Source organism: Gorilla gorilla, chromosome 7 (assembly GCF_029281585.2).
Source record: "Gorilla gorilla gorilla isolate KB3781 chromosome 7, NHGRI_mGorGor1-v2.1_pri, whole genome shotgun sequence".
NCBI classification, from domain to species: domain Eukaryota; kingdom Metazoa; phylum Chordata; class Mammalia; order Primates; family Hominidae; genus Gorilla; species Gorilla gorilla.
In genome coordinates, this window is record NC_073231.2 from 108,851,170 (window position 1) to 108,871,060 (window position 19,891).

The following is a 19,891-nucleotide window of genomic DNA, read 5'->3' on the forward strand; positions in this document are numbered from 1 at the left end:
TGACCTAATGACCTAAAAGTTACTATCCTTTCCCTAGAAATTTCCTCAAAAACCGTTCCTTAATCTGAATGCCATTAAAAGTGGGTATAAATATGACCAAAACTGCCCTACTCTGTCTACTGGGTAGCCTCGCTCTGCAGGAGTCGTCACCAAACTGTAACAATGCCTCTTCAATAAAGCTGTTTTCTTCTACCTCTGGCTTGCCCTTGAATTCTTTCCTGGGAAAGGCCAAGAACCCTCATGGGCTAAGCTCCACTTTGGGGCTTGCCTGCCCTGCATCAAACCTAGCTGACATCTCAAAGTGGCAATGTGACTACAATTTATTATATGATTCAATTTTATTCTCATAACAATAGAGGTAGATATTATTGTCTCACCTTACAGATTAAAAAACTGAGGGTATTATACATTATGCAGTAAGTCATGAATTTGGGAATCTGAGAGTGTTATAAGTCAAGTACCACGTTTCTCAGCATGAGCACGGTTGACATTTTGGATCAGATAATTCTGTTTGGGGTCTGTCCTGTGCATTTTAAGATGTTTAGCATCATCCCTGGCCTTTACCCACTAGGTACTAGTGGCATCCCTACCCTTAGGCTGTGACAACCAAAAATGTCTCAGACATTGCCAAATGTCCTCAGGTTGAGAATCATGAGTCTAGTATATTCTATTCATTACCCTTGAGCAATGAACTCCAAAAATTCAAGATATAAACCTCAATACCATTTTCAACACTTCACCTTCACAGGGGCTTAGTTCTTAATGAAATCTTTAATAAATGTTGTTGATGATGAAAACAAACATAAATAATGATGTAATAAACATATTTTGCATAAATACTTTTCTATCTTTTGCATTATTTCCATTCTAATGACAGTCAAATGGAACAAACATTTTAAAGGCCTCTCATTCATACTGTTAATTGCTGACCAAAGAGTTGTACCAATTTACATTTCTACTAGTAGTCTAAGAGTCTATCTTACCACACCCTCACCAGCATTGGCTATTATGTGTATATTTCTATCTTTGCTAATATGAGTTCTTATTTCTATTTATTTTAATATTTGTGTTTATAAAATTTTGTATTGTTCTTATTTATATTTTTGAGCACTAGTAAGAGTGAATATTCCCCGTATGTTATAGCCAGTAGCACTTCTTTTTTTCTCAACTGTTTTGTGCTTTTTGCTCATTTGTCTTTTGGGTGGTCTTAGTATTGTTCTTTTTTTTTGAGACAGAGTCTCGCTCTGTCACCCAGGCTGGAGTGCAGTGTCACTGTCTTGGTTCATTGCAACCTCTGCCTCCCAGGTTCAAGCAATTCTCATCCCTCAGCCTCCTGAGTAGCTGGGATTACAGGCATACACCACCACACCTGAATAATTTTTGTATTTTTTAGTAGAGACAAGGTTTTGCAATGTTGGCCTGGCTGGTCTTAAACTCCCGGCCTCAAGTGATCCGTCTTCCTTGGCCTCCCAAAGTGCTGGGATTACAGGCATGAGCCACCGTGCTCAGCCCTTAGTATGTTTTTATCAATTTGTTCAAGCTCTCTGTATATTGTAACCTGGATAGCATATATGTCTACAAAAAAATTTTGCATAAAGGCATTTGAGCGTAGACTTTATTAAAGCTCTGGGAAGATGGCAAAGGATTTAAATCACAGCAACTGAAGTAAGCTCAAATTGAGTTCTAAATAGCCCTCTTTTTATAAGTCCCTTGTCATTTGTCTTTTCTCTTTCTTTCTTTCCTTCTCTTCCCCATGCCTCTCTCCCATCTCTTCATTCTCCAATTTCTGTTGCTTTTCAGTGGAAACTAGCTTATTTCTTTGGTCTTTGCCTCCATTTAACCATACTCTCTGTTTCTCTTCCACCCTAGTGGAAGATATTAGTTTATCAAGGTATTTTCTTAAACAAGGACACTTAGTTTCCTAAGGGAAATGCCAGTAACGACTTTCAAGATATCTTGATTATTATACCAGAGTGAAAAAGAGTTCTGAATCCTGTTGTCCTATTTGCTTCAAATACTTTCTCCACTTTGTTTAACTAACGGGTACTAGGCTTAATACCTGGGTGATGAAATAATCTGTACAACAAACCTCCTTGACACAAGTTTCCCCGTGTAACAAACCTGCACACGTACCCCTGAACTTAAAATAAAAGGTAAAAAATATTTAAAACATTAAAAAAAGAAAACAGTAATCAAAAAACAAAATAATTGGTTGCTGGTATGATTCCATCCTGCACAGCTGTTCTCTGGAGCGTGATTGTTTACCTCTGCCTGGCTTCTCTCCTACCTAAGTGCTTGCCGCCATCCATGGAAGATTTGATGGACATGGACATCAGCCTCCTGAGGCCCCAGAACTATCTTTTTGGTTGTGACTAGAGGCCAACAAAGATTATCACTTTAAGGTGGATAATGATGAAAATGAGCACAAGTTATCTTTAAGAATGGTCAGTTTAGGGGCTGGTAGAAAGGACGGATTTTATATTATTGAAGCAGAAGTAATGAACTATGAAGGCAGTCCAATTAAAGTAATACTAGCAACTTTAAAAATGTATGTACAGTCAATGGTTTATCTTGGGGGCTTTGAAATAACATTGCCTGTGGCCTTACACTCAGTGTGTTTCAGGGCCTGGGCATGTGAGTACACAGCACTTAATAGGTATGAGGGAAGATACAAAGCAGGACATGAAGAGGAGGGAGATGTGAGACTTTTCAGTATATCTGGAAAGTGATCTGCCCCTGGAAGTGGGTACATTTCTACAAGAAAAAAATAAAACTTCTTGCTGATGAAAATCATGATGATGATGAAGAGGAAGAAGATTTTGATGAGGGGAAAACTGAAGAAAAAGCTCTAGTGATGAAATTTACACAGGATACTCCGTCCAAAAAATGCACAAAGATCAAACCAAAATAAAAAAGACTCAGAACTATCAAGATTAAGACCAAAAGGTCAAGAATCCTTCAAAAACAGGGGGAAAAAACCTCTTAAAACACCAAAAGGACCTAGTTTTGTAGAAGATATTAAAAGCAAAAATGCAAGCAAGTATAGAAAAAGTTGGTTCTCTTCCCAAAGCTAAGTGCATCAATTATGTGAAGAATTACTTCTGGATGACCGACTAGGAGGCTATTCACCATCTCTGGCAGCGGAAGAAGTCTCTTTAAGAAAATAGTTTAGGCCAAGCATGGTGGCTCACGCCTGTAACCCTAGCACTTTGGGAGGCCAAGGTGGGCAGATCACTTGAGGTCAGGAGTTCAAAACCAGCCTGGCCAACATGGTGAAACCTTGTCTCTCCAAAAATAAATAAATAAATAAAAATACAAAAAATTTGCCAGGCATGGTGGTGGATACCTATATTCCCAGCTACTTGGGAGGCTGAGACAGGAGAATCTCTTGAACCGGGGAGGCGGAGGTTGCAGTGAGCCAGAGATCGCGCCATTGCATTCCAGTGTGGGCAACAGAGTGAGACTCTGTCTCAAAAAAAAAAAAAAGTTTAAACAGTTTGTTAAAATTTTCTTTTTTCTTTTTTCTTTTTTTTTTTTAAATCTTTTAACCCAATAGTTCTTTTAGAGAAAAAAATTACCTGTCATTTCGTTAATAGTTCTTTTAGAGAAAAAAATTATCTGTCATTTCATTTCTGTAACAGTTGATATCTAACTGTCCTTTTTACAATTCAGAGTGAGAAGTTCCCTAGCATGTTGGATAAATATTGTCCAGGTTCCATTGCCAAAAATGTGTTGTCCAAAATGCCCCTTTAGTTTTTAAAGATGAAACTCCAACTTTCACTTGTTTCTTTTTTTGAGACAGAGTCTCGCTCTGTCACTCAGGCTGGAGGGCAGTGGCACTATCTTGGCTCACTGCAGCCTCTGGCTCCCAGGCTCAAGCAATTCTCCTGCCTCAGCCTCCCAAGCAGCTGGGATTACAGGCATGCACCACCACACCCAGCTAATTTTTGTATTTTTAGTAGAGATGGCATTTTGCCATGTTGGTCAGGAAGGTGTCAAACTCCTGGCCTCAAGTGATCTGCCCACCTCAGCCTCCCAAAGTGCTGGGATTACAGGTGTGAGCCACCACGCCTGGCTCTTTGCTTGGTTTTCAGTATATATGTACGAATGGAATATTATGATAGGACATAGTAGTAGCTGTTGTCAGACAAATGGAAATGGTGGGAAGACAAAAATATATAAGTGAAATAAGCTCAATATTTTAATAAAGGAAAAAATAAATTTTTTCCCTGGAAAAAGTTGTAAGAAAAAAATAAATCTTCTCCTATGCATCTTAGGAGTGCTTTAAACTTAGATGTTTGGAGATGAGTAGTCTTTAGATAGGTGGAAATGGAGGAAAAGGTGTGACATGCCCATGGCTACCTAGTATGCTTCTACGCATAGTACAGTTTTTAAAAAGTGAGTTGCTTCTCTGTAAAAACATGTTACTTTACTATTAGAAACCACTGGAGAGGAATCATGCCCTGCTTATATTAAACATCTGTGCTAGATTTTTATTTGATTTTTTGAGATGGGGTCTTGCTCTGTTGCCCAGGCTGGAGTGTATGGTGCAATTGTAGCTCACTGCAGCCTCGAACTCCTGGGCTCAAGGGGTCCTCCCACCTCAGTCTCCCGAGTAGCTGGGACTATAGGCATGCACCACCATGCCCAGCTATGTTTGCTAAATTTTCAAGTGAGATACATTAAACCTCATAAAAATTAGAGCTAACATTTATTGAACACTCTGTTATACTGCCTCCCAAGTATAACATAGTAATTAAAACACTAGAGGCCAGGCACGATGGCTCACCCCTGTAATCCCAGCACTTTGGGAGGCCCAAGTGGGCGGATCACTTGACCTCAGGACTTGGAGACCAGCTTGGCCAATATGAGGAAAACCCGTCTCTACTAAAAATACAAAAATTAGTTGGGTGTGATGGTGCACGCCTGTAGTCCCAGCTACTTAGGAGGGCAAGGCACAAGAATCGCTTGAACCCGGGAGGTGGAGGTTGCAGTGAGCTGAGATCGCACCACTGCTCTCCAACCTGGGTGACAGGGCGAGACTCCATCTCAAAAAAAAACCCCAAAACATTGGAAAGTTGTGCAAGGTATAATTCAGTTTAGAAATTAAGAATCCAAGACAAAAAGTCTGCCTCAGGACCACACACAAGCACGAAGAAACCAAGATAGTTCAAGCATAGACCTTAAAACTGCACTGTCTAAAGCTGTTGTCACTGGTCTCGTGTGGCTATTTAAATTTTAATTAAAGTGAAATAAATTTTAAAATTCAGTTACTAAGTCACACTAGCCATATTTCAAGTGCTCAGTGGCTCCATGTAGCTAGTGGGTAGTGTACAGACAGCACAGGATAACATTTGCATCATGGCAGAAAGTTTTAGTGGACCTAACAAAAAAAAAATTGCCTTTAGGCTCATTTCGTGATGGCAGATAAATGCCTCTGGAATTCTGATAAGTTTCTGAAGCCATGTTACAAAACTGGTTATTGTAATTGCGTGAACTTCATCCAAAACTGGTGAAAGCGTCAGGTTGGGGATAGTCTGGTGGTTGTTACTTTCTGTCCAACCTAATACTGAGGCTCTAAGAAATTCTGTGGTGAATTTCTGTAGGGGGACACAGCAGAAAAGGCATAGTATAGGTCAGAAAACCTGGGTCCTACAATACATAGTAATAATGACGACCATTTACTGGTTGTTTCCTATGTACCAGGCACTGTGCTAACCACATGCTTCATTTAATCCTCACAATACCTCTGTAAGGTATTATTACCACCACTTTGCATGTGAACAGGCTGAAATTCAGAGGAGTAAGGTCACACAACTAGTAAGTAGGAGAGCCTGGATTCAACACCTGGTATCTATTCCCTTGTGCTGAACAACTCCGTGCCCTCACTTTCTTCATCTGTAGATCTAAAAGGATTAAATTAGAACATCTAAAAATTTCTACTGCTTCTAAAACTCTGTGTTCTAAATTAGGACATTACTATCTATCTCCCCAAGCTAATGAAATAAGCAGGGTTCCTGGGAGGAGCTTGTTACCTATTTTTCTCCGAAGGAGATGCTTTCCCCTGTCTATGCCTCTGTCCTAAAACCTTTGGTTTCCCACTATCTAATGTGGTTTCAACTATTTATGAGGCGCTTTCGTGGCAAGGAGTGATTCTCTCCAGTAGGCAATCCTAAGAACGAGCGCAGTGCTTGGCGCACAGTAAATGCTCCATGGACCATTTATGAAATTAAGTCTAAGTGGACTTCAGGAAAATGTGAATCTGCTAAAATGAACTACTAGCCAGTATACTAGGTAGAAAACCCAGCTGACGGAGAAAACCCCAAGTGGAGAAGCCCTTGTAGGGGGCTGGAGACAATTTCTGACCCGCAGAAACCTGAAGTGGCGCTGACGTTTACAAGTGGTGGACAAAACGCCACTTGCAACACTGGAAGAAGCGGAAAACCCCACCCACTCTGGAACAACAGCGATCAGCCCCGAATCTAGGGTCCCCTTGCCGTCCCGTAGCCTCCTAGTCCCGCCCCTCTCCCAAGGCCCGGCAGTGGCAGCGGCTGCGGCTGCGCAGTGGCGCGGGCGTAGGGGGGAGCAGCGCGCGCCGCGGTCAGCTGACTGCTGGGCTGGCACGTGACTTGTTCTGTGTTCGCTCTGGTAGAGGAAGCCGTGAGGCCGGAGCTTAGGTCGGGAAGGGATGGAGCGCTGAGCCGATAGCGTCCGCTAGGCTGCCTGCCTCCGTACCTGTTACTGCTGCTGCTTCCTCGTTTGACACCTTCCTGGGTCAGTGAGCGATGGCTCTCCCCGGATGGGGAGTCCTGGTCAGGCCGAAGCTTGCGCTGCGGTCGCTGCCTGGGAGGGACGGGGGTGGGTGCGGGGGCAGAGACCGTGGCGTTGGAGCTGGAGCTGGCTGGGTGGCTGTGTCTGCTTTCTCGGCGCCAATTCACCGTCTTGGGCCTAGGTTCCGTCTCTAAGGAAGAGAAGGAGGGAAAAAGAGAAAGAGCTCTCGTGGGTAGTCAATGACAGGCAGAAAGGAGAGATACAGCGGTCTGGGATCTTTCTTCTTGGGTAGGAATGCACGCCGCCTGATTGATTGAGGGGAATGAAGTGACAGAGAGGTCCAGGTGAGGCTATGGAGTAGTGTGTGTGAGGTCACAGCTAGCGCAAGTGCCTTCACTGGGTGTGTGTTGCGGGGGGCGCGGGGGTCGGGGGGTCGGGGGTGGTGGGATGACAGTTTAAAGGCCTGGGAGCCCCTAACTGCAGGCAAGGAACCCTCACAGAGTACACAAGGTCCCTCTAGGAATGGGAAAGAACAGGAATCCAGAGAACTCAACTATTTTTTAGTAGAATGGGGGAGGGTAGGCAAACAAAACAAAACAAACCCCTAGAAAAGAACTTGGTGAGAGTCACATAAGGCATATTGAATCACTTGAGAAACAGGAGTAAGGGGGAAGCTAGTATTCTTTTCAGAGGAAAATTCTGGTATGTTAGGGAAAAATCACATGCTTCAGTGCGAGCCCAGTACTTAGCACCGCTCTGGGAATGGAACGGGTGGGATGTGAACAGTCTATCCTTAGGAGTTCGCACTAATGTTGGAGAGAAAAGTCTACACACAGGACACGTTAAAATACGATGCAGTTTATGTATAATTACCAAAAAGAGAATGCGAAGTGCTTTGAAAGTGTGGAGCAACGACACATGTGTAAACTGGCACTATGGGAAGATATTCTGGAGGAAAGAAAACTTGAGTCTTGGCAAGCCCTCAGGATTTGAACAGGTTGAGAGATATGGGGATAATTTTACAGGCAGGGAAAGCCACAGGATTTGAAAGCCTGAAGATGGGGGTAGGGAATGCTTCTGGTGGAGTCAGAAGTAGCTTTTATAGTGGATTGCACTGCGGAGAAGTGGGAAAGAAAGTTGGGAGTCAGGTAACGAGGACTTTTGAATGGTAGTCGTTTACTTATTCATGCAAATAATGTGTATTGAATACATGCTATATGCAGGTACAGTGCTGATGGTAGGGTTTAGAAAATTGTCTTTATAGAGCTTACAGGCAAGCAGAGGGGATGGATTTTAAAAATCAAGCAAGCGTGAAATGTGCTTTGAAGGAATAACAGTGGTATGAAAGAGTGTAGTAGGGGCATGTGTATTATGGAAGATTTTAAAAAGGCATTGCTAAGAATATGACTTTTTAAAAATTAAAACAATTTTATTTATATTCTTCATACCCTCTCCCTCTGAGAGGGTATGACTTTTGACCTGAGACTGAAAAGAGACTGAAAAGGGAATGTGAAGGTGTGAGTGAAAAGAACATTCCAGGCCTGGCAGGGTGGCTCATGACTATAATCCCAACATTTTGGGAGGCTGAGGTGGGAGGATTGCCTGAGGCCAGGAGTTCAGGACCAGCCTGGGCAACATAGTGAGACAAACGTCTCTACCAAAAATAAAAAATAACTAGCTGGGAGTGGTGGTGTGTGCTTGTAGTCCTAGCTGCTCGGGAGGCTGAGGCGAGAGGATCATTTGAGCCCAGTAGTTCGAGGCTGCAGTGAGCTGTGATCATGCCACTGCACTCCCTCCTGGGAAACAGAGCTAGACCCTGTCTCTGAAAAACGAAAAAGGAACATTTCAGGCTGAAGCAACAGCATATGTCAAGGCCCTGAAATGTGAAGAGGAAGAAAGCTTTTCAGCCTTTTTGAAAGGCTAGCATGGCTGAAACGGGGAGGGAGAGAGGCAGGTGGAGAAAGCTGGGGTCACGCCAAGCAGAGCTTTTATTCTAAAAACAGAGGGAAGCCAGTGAAGATTACAGGCAGTGGATTGAGACAGGTGGTGGCTTTTTTTTGGGGGGGGGAGGGTGGGAATAATGTGGAGGGTGGCAAAAGTGAATGAGGGGAGACCCGCTCAGGGGAACATTGTTGTAATCCACTGAAGGATTTGAAGACAAGATACCTTCTCCACTGAGGACTTCAGAATGTTTAACTGTATTCACTTTTAGGGGGTTCAGGACTTGGGGAAGGGAAAGAATGATTCGATTCTATTTGTACCCTTCACAGGGTAGTCGTAACTACCCTCGAGGCAGTCTTGAAGTACATAGCGGAGGCTCTTTTGCAAAAATTTGTTTTGGCTTTTCAAATTTATCCTTTTGTAAGGTCATCTATTTCAGAATATCTTTTATTGAAATATAGTTACAGGGAGGGATCACTTTCATATTTATTTTGTTCTCACAGTTCTTTGAAAGACAGTGGATGAAAATGCTATTCATTGTATAGATGGGAACCTGGAGCTAGAGAAACACGTAAAGTGATTTGGCTGAGTCCGGAGTAACTGCCACAGTTTTCTGACTGCTGATGTATTCCTGCTGATTACCTACACAGTACTAACCACAGTCACATCTAGAGAAAAGGGCGAGTTTTTTGAAGTGCACAGTAGTCTTTGATTCAGCATTTTTTTTGCGAACTTCTTCCTGGAGATTCAGCACTTTTGATGAACTTCTAGTAGAACAGCTTCAAAGGAATTGGCAGTGGTGGGCTATGTCTTATCTGTAATCTTGGGTAGAGCTGTTCAATTTACAGTTCATCTGGAGGAAATAACGAACAATAAGGTGAACTGAAAGTGCTCAGGTTGTCAATCACAGTTCTTTGGCAACAAGTGAGTCTCAAATTATGCTGAAGACTGAGCCTCAGGGTTCTGTCTCAGAAGTCCTGGATCTTTTTCTCTTTTGGTATACCTTGTAGGGACTAGATAAAATCTAAAGAAACAGTACTCAGGATCTAACTAAATGCTGAGAGCTAGATAGTGTAATTCAGCTTTTAAAACTTGGCGCAAAATACTCTTTATTTTTCTGGTATATTAGTCTTAGGAGCCTCACGTACATTAGTTTTTGCAACCTAAAAAGAAACTTCAGGGCTTCAAAAATCTGATTTTGTGATTATTTCCACAACTCATGAGATAATACCATTGGCCAACTGGAATGCCAAAGTAAACCTTTGCCAAAGGTCTCCATGTAGTTTACCCGTCCCTAAGCAGCACGTCTTCTTTTGAACTTGATTCTGCTTAGGAGTACTACAGTTTTGACTGAGTACCTCCTACTTAAAATTTTGCTCTTGTACATATTTAAATCTGTCTACAGGTTACATCTTTTTCACTCTTTGGGTGTGGAATTATATATCATTTATAAATTAATTCATGTTAGATTTCCATTTTTCATCAATTTTTAAAGACAGACATAGTATAAACATTAGCATTATGCCCTTGGGACGCTTAGGCAGTGAACCAAGGCAGTCTAAAATTTCCTATTGACGTGAGTGATTCTTGGAACTAGAAATTTCAAACTATATTCTTGATGCTGAAACAAAATTTTTTTTCCAGCAGTACATCTACTTCTAAGATTATACCATGTGCAAATGTACTATGCGTTTATTGAGTTAAAAAAATGAGCCAGGTAGGCAGTGGAGGAGAGGTGCTTTGGTTACATCCGGGATAAAAGAGTATTAACTGTATATCTAAAATGTGGGGTGTGTGTGTGTGTGTCTGTGTGAGTATGTGTGTGTGTTTGAAAATAAAATGCTAGGTAAGTGATGTTTTATAGAAAGGGATCAATGTATCTTCTAAGATGTTTTAAACAGACTATCAATGAATAGGAAGTTGTAAATTAAGGCGTGTTAACAGGTGGTTTAACTTTACCATGAAAGGTTTTCCTTTTGACTCAGCCCATAGTTTAGTGTTTCTATGTGGGTGCTGTTGGCAGTGTGGAGGTCTGTTTCGCCCCTACCCACTAAATGCTGATTAGTGATCTCCACATTGGGACAACCCAAAATGCTCCCATACATTTCCAGACTCCTCCTGGAGGAGAGAGGCACCATTTGGTGCAAAACATGCATGTGGTGTCATTGTTTATTTGTTGGACAAATATTAAGATGTTGAGGATACAGAGGTTAAAAGTAATATTTTAATAAACTGCATATAATGGAATTCAAGTAATTTAAAATCTAGTTTTTGATGTTTTAATGTAACTCCTTTAGTATAAAATTACTGAAACTATATCCTAATATTTCTTTGAGGCACTTGTCTTTTGTAAAACTGCATGAATAACTCAAATAGAGTCCCCTTAATCCCAACAAAATGTAGTCACTAAATGTCTTTGGGCAACTAATTTCACCAGCTGTTCCCTCATTTGCAAGTGGGGGTGGTGATAACATATCTTTTGAGGGAATTAAGTACAAAATTGCTTTAGTAGATGCAAGTGCTTATCACTGGGCACAACACATGGTACATATTCAGTGATAGTTGTCACCAGTAAACAGAATCTCAGGCTTACTTAGGGTCATGAGTTGGAGAAAACTAATCTTAAAGTCTTTAAGTTGGTGAATTTCAGGCCAAAATACATTGTATTGGAGATATCAGCACCTTCTAGCAGAATGTGGTACTGTGGTCCAGTCACTATTATAAATTGCCAGCCCTGAAGAAAAGGGAAGTCATGTTTTGGGAGCCATGAGTGTAGATTCAGGGAATCCCCTGGCATGGAAGGAATTATTTGCCCACTGGGTCACTGCTGAGTTGCCTGTGCAGAGGAGGAGTCTCTAGAAGCTGAGAAGGTTTTGGTGATTACTTGCAGTAATGGGTGTACGACAGGGCCCTCCTGGCCATGTCTGCCAATTCAGCAGCTTTACCAGAAGTTACTAGAAATTTTCCAACATTGTATTATGTATTACATCCCCAGCCCCCACTCCACAATGTCACAGTGTGTTTCCAGTTTTTATGATAGATATCTGTGTGAAAGTAAGGCTTTGCTTTTACAGATTGCTTTCTAGGCAAATGTGGAATAAAAAAATTGTAGTTGATAAAATGTGTCTAATAAAGATTAAATTGCCTTTCATATTTAAGTATATTTATGGCCAGAAATTATGGTAGTTTTAATAGGATTATAGAGCATTTATGGGTATTGTTTCCATTGAAAACAAAACACGGAATATTTAAGATTTATTTAAGAAAGGCGGGACTGGGTGTGGTGGCTCACGCCTGTAATCCCAGCACTTTGGGAAGCGGAGGCAAAGGGCGGGCGGATCACTTGAGGTCAGGAGTTCAAGACCAGCCTGGCCAACATGGTGAAACCCTGTCTCTACTGAAAATACAAAAAATAGCTGGGCGTGGTGGCTCGTGCCTATAATCCCGGCTACTGAGGAGGCTGAGGCAGAAGAATCGCTTAAACCCAGGAGGCAGAAGTTGCAGTGAGCCGAGATCGCACCAGTGCACTCCAGCCTGGGCAACAGAGTGAGACTCTGTCTCCAAAAAAAATATAAAAAGGCATATTTTCTGACAGTTTTAAAATCTCATTTCGTATGAATCATGGACGTATTCCTTGAAAGGTAAAATCCCCCTTTTAGTTACTGAAAATGTTTAAACAAGTTGTATTATGAGCAAGCCCCTCCCACAATCCCAATTAAGATGCTTCTGTTTAGAAGGATAGAATTTTTACATTCAAAGAGGAAGCAGTTATTTTTACTTTTTGTATGTATGGTGTTAGTGATTTCTAGGGTAGGATGTGGCAATTTTTTTAACCGAGTGGATTGTGGTAAATGTTTCGCACAGATCAATTCTGTTAAAAGTTGATGTGCACATTTGGAAGGCTATGTGATATTTCACTGATAGCTGAGGTACGCCTTCTTGTGCTTCTTAAAATAAGCTGCTTTAGTAAACCTGGTATTTTCAAGTACTGAAAAGGAAGTTGTTTTGCATGGAGACCACCTTCTAGGCTTAATTTATTGTGAAATTTAATTTACTATGAAAGGTGATTGCATTTCAGAGACCACGGTTTGGTTTTCTTGAAAGCATTAAAATCAGTTAAGTGTCGGAGCACTTAGTGGAGTGCGGTACTGTTTTCTGTGGTTGCCCCTATCTTGGGTCAATCCCATACCTTCCATTCACAGAAGCAGTGCCAGCAGATGTCTTGTTCAGGCTTATAACCAACCCCCCCTCACCTTTTATGTTGTAATAGTTACTGTTTTATTGTCTTTATATGCAAATCAATTGTGGTAGGAAAATAATCCATAGCCTTCAAACTCTCAGAAGTGGGAGATAAAGTAAATAAAATTAACAGTCCCATAGCTTTGGATCTAGGGGTTTTTTTTTTTTCCTTTCCTCCCACTTTTTTCCCTTCCATGTTGAAAAATAATTGTTACTTTTTTTTTTTTTAAGCAGCACACTTATTGCAGTCAGACAAAATAGAAGTGCCTACAGAATTGACTAGTGTTTCCCTTGTGCCTCCCTATATTCTTCAGTGTTTTTTTCTGTCTTGACATCTACATGAAGTCTTCCTCCCACCCTCCCTGCACACACACAGACCTGCCTGCTCGTAAGAGCTGCCACCCTCTCCCACCCCCGGTTGTAAGCTCCATGAGGACAGGGTCTACATTTTGTTTGTTTTGTTTCTCAGAGTCTATTACAGTTTTGGGAACTTAAGCACCCAAAATATTTTGTGAGATGAATAAGAGCTTTAATTGAGAACAGTTACAGTCAGATGAGATGTGTGACAAAACATAAAATAGATGTCTGCCTAATGCTGTTAATGACATGAGTGTAAGTAGACATGTGGGAGAAGTAGTGGGATTATAGTAACAGGTTTGGTGCATGGATGGACTTAGTTGGGAAAATCATTTTGTTAAGGGAGGCTTGGGTTGGCTTAAACTGGAAGAGAGAAATTTGTTTTGTGCGAAACAAGCAAAGGCAGGGTAGGAAAGAGAAGGAGGTCTGAGGTCAAGATGGATAAAGAGAGCTCAGGAGGAATGCGAGGATAAGGCAGAAAAACTCAGACAGGGACACTACTAGTGATGACAGTGAAGATTGGCAGATTTGAGTTTTGTTTCCAAGAAAGAAGCAAGACTAGGGGTGTATGTTTTGGTGAGTTGTTCAGCCTTCTGTCCATAGCCTTCAAGAGTATTGCCATTTCTTGTAACATTAAATATACTGTATAATCATAGAAATGCCTGTCTTGTTACAATGGTTCTGAAATTTGGGTGAATTACCTGAGGGACTTAAAATAGGAAAAAAGAATCCTGGGCGTCACCTAGTATAGGTTCAGGTAATAAGTGTAGGAGCAGAAGAGGATCCTGGATATTGTAATCCAATCCTCTCATTTTACAAGTGAAGACATTTATGCAGACAATTATATGCAGAACTGGGATTAGATTCCAAGTCTTCATATCCTCAGCGCAGTGCTCTGGCGATTGCATTGTGCTTCCTGAAATTGACATTTGGGTTTTCTTTGACTATGATTCCCAGTGAGGTAAAAGGGTCGTTTACCAACTTTGATCACATCTTCAGAAGTAGCTACAATTAACCAGCTTTGCCCTTCTCTTGTATGAACTCCAGGGCTCTTTGTTATGATGCCATTTAATGGTCTGTAAACTTTTCAGTGTTTTCAAATATGAGGATACTGCCCTAATAAGGATGCGGTGGGGCATTTTTTGTTTGTGTTTACATGTAATAATTTATTATTTAAAAATTAGGAAAAAGAAATATACAGAAAGGATGAAAACAAACATTCGTAATCACTCCCAAGAGATAATTGTTGACAGTTTTTTTTAATAATTTAATGTTTATACCTATGCATATCCTTATTTTCTTTCTTAAGATCGGCATAGCTAGGCCAAAGGATATGCACATTTTGTGGGTTTTGATAAATATTGCCAAATTGTGTTCCAGAAATTGTCTATCTTGTGTTCTTTCTTCCTTCCTTCCTTCCTTCCTTCCTTCTTTTCTCGCTCTCTCTCTCTCCTTTTTTTTTTTTCAAGAGTCTCTGTCACCCAGGCTGGAGTGAGAGGCGTGATCTTGGCTCACTGCAACCTCCGCCTCCTGGGTTCAAGCGATTCTCTTGCCTCAGCCTCCCAAGTAGCTGAGATTACAGATGTGTGCCACCATGTCTTGCTAATTTTTGTATTTAGTAGAGATGGGGTTTCGCCCTGTTGCCCAGGCTGGTCTTGAATTCCTGACCTCAGGTGATCCACCCGCCTCAGCCTTCCAAAGTGTTGGGATTACAGGCATGAGCCACTGCACCCAGCCCATCTGTTGTTTCTCATCTGCAGAATTTTCTTAGGCTCCCGTGTGATGTGTAATTATTTTAGATTATTTTAGAAATAGATGATGCAGTGTATCTAAGATATATTTTAGATATTTTATTAATGATGACAAATTGTTATAGCTGTATTCATGCTTTATTTTATTTAAATTTTTTTTTTTTTTTTTTTTTTTTGAGATGGAGTCTTGCTCTGTCGCCCAGGCTGGAGTGCAGTGGCACAATCTCGGCTCACTGCAACCTCCGCCTCCCGGGTTCAAGTGATTCTCCCACCTCAGCTTCCTGAGTAGCTGGGACTATAGGCATGCACCACCATGCCCAGCAATTTTTTGTATTTTTAGTAGAGACAGGGTTTTACTATGTTGGCCGTGGCTGGTCTTGAACTCCGGAGCTCAAGTGATCCGCCTGTCTTGGCCTCCTAAAGTGATGGGATTAAAGGTGTGAGCCACTGCACCTAGCCTATTAATGCTTTTAAATAAATTCATGTTTTACTTATCAAGATAGCACGCCATACATTTGCAAATTAATGGCACATAAGTGAATGTTGGAGACATTTATTCAAGCTGCAGCTGTTTTTTTTTTTTAAACAAAAATGAACATTTTTCCTTGTTAGTACAAAAGCAATACATGTTCATTGTGTTCCATTTTTCACAAACACAGTAGTACTCCAGTCTTTTAGCCTAGATTTGGTAAATTTTTGGCATTTATTGTTGTCAGTCCTGTTTTCTGTTAAATGTTAAAACATGGGGCTGAGAGAGGCTGTGAGATTGTGGCTGAATCCCTGCATAGAAACAAACAGAACAGTTAGAAAAACCGAACACTCGTGAATAATACATACAACAAAACCAGATGAGACTTCAGTTTTTGTCTGCGATGGAGTAACTGGTACCATATTTGCTTTCCCACCATCAACAATTACAAATCTGGACAAGATATATTAAAAAACTGCTTCCAGACATCGGACAACAGGCAGTACGGGAGCTGAGCAAAAGGAAATGAGCTGTGTAATTCCTCCTGCTTTTTCCTGTAGACACTCTCTGCACCGTGTTTTAGGAAGGGAACACCCGTGCAGAGCATCTTGGTCTTGCTGAGTTGAGGAGACTGGACTTGGGGAAGGTTTATCTGGCTGGAATTTGCAGGTGGGATTGACAGAGAGAGGGAGCTAGGCAGAGAAATAAACACCAGAAACTTATGGGGGGGTCTCTGCAGGAGATCTAACAAAGAATGACCAGAGAGCTTTAAACTGAAGAGTTGCCAGAGCTTATGGTGCTGGGAGGCATTTGAATTCTGACCAGATATGGGAGAGAGACCTTATTGAATACCTGGGACATTCAATAGAATCCCCAAAAGGTTAGACCTTAGTATCAGAGACTAAGTTAGCCCTAGAGTAAGGCCTTAGATCTATCCTAACAATGTTTGAAAACAAGCCTTGGGTGGATCAAGCTGATCCTCCCCTAACTTACCTGCCCACCACAACAAAGTACAACGCTCTTAAAAGGAAGACAGCAAAGTCCAGTGATACACAGTGCAACATTTTTACAAATATGCTCTGTGTTTTTTTTTATAGAAAACATGGACATAATGAGGAAAGAAATGGAAGATATTTTAAAAATGGAACTTAAAGCAGAAAAATACATAAGAAGTGAAATATTCACTGGTGAGAAGAATAACAGATTAGATACTCCAAAGAAAAGGTCAGCAAACTAGAAGATACAGCAAGAGACTGTGTCAGTCTTATTTGTTGCCGTAAAGGAATCTGTGAGACTGGATAATTTATAAAGAAAAGAGGTTTTTTTGGCTCACAGTTCTTTAGGCTGTGCAAGCATGGCATCCAGATCTCAGCTTCTCATGAGGCTTCAGGAAGCTCTTGAGTCATGGCAGAGGGGAAGGGGAGCAGGAGTGTCACATGGTGAGAGAAGGAGCAAGAGTCAGGGGGAAGGTAACAGTCAGATCTCATGATAACTTCTTACTACAGGGAGGGCATTCTCTTTTTAACAATCAGATTTCAAGGTAACATTACTACAGGGAGGGCACCAAGCCATTTATGAGGGATCTGCCCCGTGACCCAGACACGTCCCACCAGGCCCCAGCTCCAACATTGGGGTTTATTCAACCTGAGATCTGGGGAGGACAGACATCCAAACTATATCACTCTCCAAAGTAAAACACAGTGAGAAAAACAACTGAGAAAAATGAATGAAAGCTCAGTGACCTGTGGAGCAGTATCAAGTGGTTTAACATACATGTGATCTTGTTTCAAAAGAAGGAAGTGAAGGCAAAAAAAATTGAGGAAAAATAATGGCTGAAAACATTTCAAATTTGATGAAAACTATGAATGGATCCAAGAAACTCAACAAACTCCAAGCAGAGTAAATACTTGTGACCTCGGGATAGGCAGATTTTTCACATGCTACAGAAAGCATATATTGTAAAAAAAAAAAAAACAAAAAAAAACTGATAAATCGGACAGTGGCAGAATTGCAAACTTCTTTTCAAAAGCATCATTAAGTCAAGCCACGGAATGAGAGAAAATATGTAAATATATATATATATATATTTCACAAGGAAATTGTGTCAAGATCATATAAAAATTTTGTGCAACTCAATAAGTGAATCCATTTTTTTAAAAACTGGGCAAAAGACTTGAATAGAAAATATAGAAATGGCAAATAACATGAAGAGCTCCTGAACTTCATTAGTCCGCATAGAAATGCATCATGGAAATGCAACATAACCCTGCAACCCACTGGAATGGCTAAAAATGAAAAGACCAAGAACACTAAGTGTTGGTGGAGCATCTGGGGCCTGAATACCTTGCTAATAGGAGTATAAAATGTTATATATCTGCTTTGGAAAACAGTTTGGCAGTCTCCCCTCTCCTCCCCTCCCCTTCCGTTTTTTCTTTTTCTTTTTCTTTTCTTTCTTTCTTTCCTCACTCTGCTGTCCAGGCTGGTGTGCAGTGGCATGGCTCACTGCAACCTCCACCTTTTGGATTCAAGCAATTCTTGTGCCTCAGCCTCATATGTAGCTGGGATTACAGGCCTGCACCACCGCACCTGGCTAATTTTTGTAATTTTAGTAGAGACAGGGTTTCAGCATGTTGGCTAGACTGGTTTCTAGCCCACATGGGCTAGTGATCCACCTGCCTCAGCCTCCCAAAGTGTTGGGATTACAGGTGTGAGCCACCACACCTGGCCCATTTCTTATAAAGTTAAATATACATTGATCATTCAACTTAGAAATTCTACTTTTAGAATTTTTTATCCAAGAGAAAAATATATCTTCACAAAAAGCTTTGTAGAGGAATGTTCATAGAATCTCTATTCTTAGTGGTCCCAAACCAGTAGTAACAATCCAAATGTTCATCAACTGGTGAATGTATGAACAGACTGTAGTAGATGTATGTGGTAGAATACTAAGTAATAAAACAGATTGAACTACTAATACATGCAACATGGACAGATATCAAAGACTTGCTGAGCAAAAGCCAAGTGCAAAAGAGTATCTAATGCGTGCTTCCATTTATAAGGAAATTCTAGATCAGGCAAAACTAATCTATAGTGACAGAAAGCAGACCAACATTTGCCCAGGGCTGGCAGTGAGGTAGGGATTGACTGGACTGAGTGTGAGGGAAGGTTTGGGGATGATAGAAGTGTCCTTAATCTTGGTTTTGACAGTGCTCACACAAGTGTATACATTTGTCAAAAACTCATCAAACTCTTGTAATGGGTGCATTTAATTCTATATAAATTATATTTTAATAAAGTTGATTTTATAGAAAAAACAGGGGAAGTGAGGGAAGCTAACTAACTATAATCCAGGTGCTTGATGTTATCTCATTTAATCCTCACAGTAGTTTTTATCGAAGAATATTCAGCAAATATCTTCTGAGATTCTACCATGCTGGTCTCTGTGCCGGGTACTGAGGATAAAGTGGTGAGCAAAAACTATCATGATTTCCACTTACCCTCCTGGGCAGTTTATTTGAAAGACAGATACTAGTAAAAAGTGCTCCCCCACCCCCAGAGAAATACTGCAAAGAAGGTGCTATGACAGCATATAATACATTCATCCTTAGCATATAATATATGCTGTCATATGATATATAACGAGACACATACTACATAATATACCTTGTATAATATATAAGACCCTTTATGTGCCCCGGTTTCTTTGTAACTACTACCCCTCTAATGGGGTTTCTCTAACTACTACGTGAGTTAATACACGTGAAGTGTTTTGACTGGTGCTAGTAGATAGGAAGTGCCCAGTAAGTGTTGGCTGCTATGAACATTTGACAGTTCTAATTGTCTAGTACTGCAGGGGTACACCTATACTAACTCAGGGAACAGTGGAGTAGGACTACATATTGGGGAAGAGATGATAGATAAGTTTGACTAGAAGTGTTGGGTTTTAGCTGCTTTTGAGACATTCAAGTGGAAAATGTCTTGTAGTCAGATGTGGATACTGGTTGAGTACAACTCTAGATGCTGCAGAGGGCCCTGGGCTGGAGACATACATTTCAGAAAGTGTCCAGCATCTAGACTAGAATTGCCTCAACTGTAGAGATCATCATCAAGAAAGGTGCTATACACACACATTCACACACACACACACACACACGCAGAAAGAGAAGAAGGACATAGACCTGGATCTGAGCCTTGAGAAACTACGATTTAATCAGGGTGCCTTTTTGATCATCTCCTCTGTTTAGCATATGATTTGCTACATTTAGGCCTGACTTCCTTCGTATTCAAGATAAAATAAAGGGAAATAATTAACGAGTAAAAACAAGCAGTGGAGAAGGTGGTGTCAGGTTCTTGGCAAGTTGAT

General features: G+C 40.9%; 1 protein-coding gene across 2 annotated transcripts in view; it reads left to right on the top strand.

The window, feature by feature from the left end:
- The first annotated feature begins 6,305 nt into the window (after positions 1 to 6,305).
- Positions 6,306 to 19,891, top strand: part of ATP6V1C1 (ATPase H+ transporting V1 subunit C1) — a 48,440-nt gene continuing 34,854 nt past the window's right edge. Inside the window, exon 1 of one of the 2 annotated variants that reach the window (XM_004047400.5) lies at positions 6,306 to 6,774. The gene's annotated coding sequence lies outside the window, so the exon portion shown is untranslated. Of the gene's footprint in view, positions 6,775 to 18,916; positions 18,995 to 19,891 lie in introns of those variants that run through there. The other variant, XM_055348788.1, reaches the window with a different exon arrangement.